Below are 4,850 nucleotides of genomic sequence, written 5' to 3'. Positions count from 1 at the left end.
TTTTAAGTTTGGTTGTAATACATTCTACATCACAAATAATAGCTTTTCTGGGCTGTTTTAAAAAGGTGTTGAAATGGGGGAGCCAACAGTTAAGGCATATTTTTTTCTAAATTATATTAAAACCTTTCTATGCATTAAAGTTTAAATTCCCTCTCACTGGGTGTCTGAATTGTCAGTCAGTCTCTGATCTCTGTCTATCACCACCATCTGTCGCAGACCACATCCTGTCTGTCACTTCTGTCACTGCCTCTGGTACATAATGTTTTGCGTTAAGATTATGTACATCCAAGCATTTCTTCTCTGTAGGACCCAACCGAGAAAAAAAAAACAAAAAAAAAAAACAGCATTTGGATTTACATAAACAGAATGCGATCTCAGGAGAGCCTAATGCAGCTTACTGCTGGATTTTGATTGCTGTCTCTACTGATTGCGGACCACAAGACAATCTCTTCATGGCAGCCACATGCACAACAACTCTGCTGGTTACATTTGCATGACAATGACGGGTTGCCAAGATAAGCAAAGGGTAAAAAAATTGTCCCTACTTGAATTCCCGCCAAAAAATTCCGGGAAACAGATTTGGTGAAAATCCCCTTGAGGTTCCCTCCCACAGCCCTCCAGTGCTTTGCACTAAAAGCATTAATAAATCCCAGTTTTACATCCTTTGTAATGCATCTACACACTCATCTTCACGTTTTGAAAAGTAGGACGGCAAAATTCATTGCTGAGAGACAACAGAATAGCCAGCTTAAAAGACGATTCACTTCCACAGATCAAATAAATTACCACAATTTACCTGCACAGTGGAAAATAATGTGCATCTAAACTGCATTTAAAGATAATTAAACAGAACAGAAAGGGGGGGGGGGTATTTATCCCAGAGCGGCAATTGGTTCCTGGCGCCTCAATCAATATCACCAGTGGAAACTGGTCTCACACTTTCATATGGAAATAATGACCTTAATATTGAGGGTAGGGCTGGTGTAGTGATCTGGGCGTACATATATGAATGAAGAGGAATCCGTTCATTAGATCAAAAGGGAGTGCACATTGCCTTGGCATCAAGCTGTAGCTGTGTGAGGGAGCTGAACAAGTTGAAAGTCAGCTGTGGACTCTCATCTCTCAATGAATACTGAGTATGCCCAGCTGAAAGGATGGGTAAGGCCAGGGATGATTTCACAGTCTCAGTGGGAGGAGCGGAGGGAGAGGAGGAACACTGATGTTCCTGTCCAAGTAACAGAATTCTGACAAGACAACTTATCAGACAAGACAAGACAACAAATCATTATCCAATGCCCGTATTGAAGCATTTCATATGCACCCTTCATGTGCAATATAAACATTCTTATTATGATTTACCCTTTGATGCAACCCTGTTTTTTGGAATCTCTAAGTATACTTCAGGCTCATCTGACAGTGACAACCTCTCCATGAGTGCAGGAGTAATGGCAGAAGCCCTGATCAGATCACAAATCCAACAGCTGTTCTGTGCACAGCAGTTACACCACAGCAGCACAACACAGTGCACCACAGTGAAGTGGACACTCACTGGAGGTTAGCTGCAACTCTACTGACATCATGAAAGCAACTAACAGGTGCTTGATGAATTGCAGGGAGCCTGAGAGCGATAATATGAGGTGGACCTGGCTGACCTACCCACCCCTGGCCCCGGTGGAATGAAGCCAATTTGTTATGCCACTGTGGGCTCCCACTCATTGCCTGGTGACAAGGGTAGTTTTGAACCCAGGTTATATGGCTGAACCTGCATTCAAAATGAGCACCGTACTGACTGAGCTACTAAACAGTATACATATAATACAATATACATTTTATATCTATCTACATATTATAAGCATTTTTCAGATATTCATGGATATTTTATTCCTAAAGTTACAGGGCAAAATGATCAGGCTAATTTAAAATTGGAAAGCTGATATTGATTCTGGATGGGTTGAAGCAACTCTCATTTCAACTTTACTGTATGGATGTGGGGAAACAATAAAAGCAATGTTATATATGAAACTTCCCATATGTTTTTTGCAACTCAATGTTGTCAACCATTAAGAGGAGCTGATCCATCATATGAAAGTTCTGCTTATACTCTATAACCACATGGGTGGGACTGTCAGATCTGAACTGGAACGGAGAAACTACCTGATAGACTTGACCTGCTGACACCTGAAAGGTGAACTTTTGTCCCTGGGATCACAGGAGTCAAGTACTTTATTTAAGGTGGCCTCTACTGGCTGTCGTTGATCTGGGCATGTAATCACTAACATGAAGCTGTAAAGAGTACTTTTTGGATTTGTCTGTATGAACAGGATCAGTTGTAATCAGTGTTTGTGGAATCACAGATCTCTTCCTCTTGTCTTAATCAGAAAATCCTTTGTAAATATGTAGTATGCAATGGTAGACGTTAATGAATTGAATGAATCTACATCAAGAGTCAAGTCCATTTCATTGTTTTGACCTTGATATGCTATTGGTATATTATTACATTTGTTTGGAAGATGCCCTATTCATGGCAACTTATAATGCTTACAGTTTATGCATTATCCAGTCCTACAACTGGATGTTTGCAGAAGCAATGAAGGCCAATTACCTTGCTTAAATGGAGTAATAGATGTGTGTTCACCCAGTGAATCTCCTGCTTTCTGGTTAGTAGTCGAGTGTGCCAATTACTATTCCTAAATGCCATGTGTCTGTGATTATGTTCTGAACATCCATCAATCTCCTTTATACATTTCATGAAATAGGTTGACACAAATAGTTATATATCATATTCTGTGCTGTGACAGTCACAAAGCATTGCACATTAATGTGTAGATAATAGCATGGGAATCAAAAAATAATACCAAGAAAAAAAAATTTTGAGAAACATGTCTCATGAATAATTGATTTCCCGTTGGTTTTCAATTGACTTATAGTCACAAACTATGGTATGCTCTAAGATGAAAGAATATTATTGCAATAAGAAACAAAAGGGTTTGAATTCTGATCATAAAATACAAATGTGTAGTGCATGAGGAAGAGAGATGGGGTACATTCAAAAAGACATTCACTTAACCTCACAAAACATAAATAAATAAGTACATGAAATAAACATAGGTTATTCCGGGAGGTCTAACTAAGCTACTTAGGCCTGACATGTTTGGCATGTTGCCATGATGGATTACTGCATCAAAAAAATCAAAATAATTTAATATATCAAGGAAATACCATAAAAATCATCTATAATGAAGTTAAAATATCCTGCTGAGGAAAGGGATTTTGATATTAGGACACAAAACACCTACTATACTTTGGTCTTGCATGATGAAAATTATTTATTATAATAACCCAGGCAGTATTTCATAGCGTAACTATGTCTGTGAGAGCCAATTGGTGCATATCAACCAGGATAAACCCTTGGGGAAAGGGTAACTAATGACTCAGGGATGAACATTTATTGACTCTCTGAAAAGGTCCAGAACACTCATGCCCACTGGCTACCTCAGTTTCTTATGGCACCATAACACTGAGAGGAGAGATGACACATCCTGGACTTGACAAAGCACCATAACCTGTCTACGTGTCTAAAACCAGGGATGACTTTTGCATTACCATTGATAGGCATTATAATGATCTGACTACAACTGCTTCATCTCCTCTAGTTCTGACAATTTTGTATCACACACACACACAGAAATATTAATAGAAGATTTTAATTGTGTGCACCTGTTCTTCTTGTATAGATCACCGATGAAATGGCTCAATGCATTGGGAATATTCCTTTCACACGTGTAGCTATGGCAGCAGCCCCCCCCATACAAATGAGAACCTGGTAATGTGCACTAGGTTGGGAAAACAAAAATATTACATTTAATCTCATGTGGCTTTACAAAAGGTTTCTGACATTAGACACCATAGAGATCTGTGAACTGCATGAACCACTGGACTTTTCCTGCTAAGCAGCGTCCCCCCCAACACTGGACTGACGGGAGAGAGAGTCGAGCGGAGCCACACAATCAAATGCAGCAATTGTGTGATGGATCTGCTCCCAGGCTCAAATAAAAGGCTTGAAATTGAAGTGGAACTGCGCTGCAATATTAATGCATATCTGGGGATTCAGGAGATGAAGAAACCAGCTCAATTCGTACACTTGCTGTGCAACTTCTGCATTTTCAAAGTTTAAACTACAAAGATAATTTTTTCTCTGCTACACCATTGCTGTGCATGCTTTGATTGATGTGGTAATCTATGTGAAAATATATACTGTATATACTGTGTATCTACATACCATAGATGCAAGCTTGTTTTTTGTGACTGAAGTGCAATGCAATCTTGGTGATGACACAGGATGGCTGAGTAGCTGGGAAATAGCTGCCTCAGGGCTTTTCACCACATATAAATTGTGTTTCCCGCAGGTGAACATACATTAGCTCACAGAAATGTAGCATGTCACGTGTAAAAGGCTGCAAGCTTTTTCATAACAGACTGGACATTACTGTAAATATTAAATCTGACCTCAATAAAGTCAGATCAAGAACATGCTTTGTATATGTATGTTGAGCTAGTTCATTCATGTCTGTACTAGGGTTAGTCTTTTAATTCAGATTTTATGGCTTGGGATTGCAGTTTGTTTTCTGACCCCTTTACAAACCCATACAATGTAAAATAAATAACTAAAAAATAGCTAAATAAATATTGCACAATGACAAGTAATTAATATTCCTCTGTCAAAATGTGTTTTATGAATGTAAAGTCATTCCATCCAGAGTATTAGAGGTGGTGAGTAGTGACAGACTTTAAATTGTAAATTTAAACAAAAGTTGTAAAAAGCTATATTTACTGGCTTAATGGCTGTGATT

Source organism: Megalops cyprinoides, chromosome 8 (assembly GCF_013368585.1).
Source record: "Megalops cyprinoides isolate fMegCyp1 chromosome 8, fMegCyp1.pri, whole genome shotgun sequence".
Classification (NCBI taxonomy): domain Eukaryota; kingdom Metazoa; phylum Chordata; class Actinopteri; order Elopiformes; family Megalopidae; genus Megalops; species Megalops cyprinoides.
The sequence above is the reverse complement of the archived record's forward strand: the minus strand, read 5'-3'. Positions refer to the sequence as shown.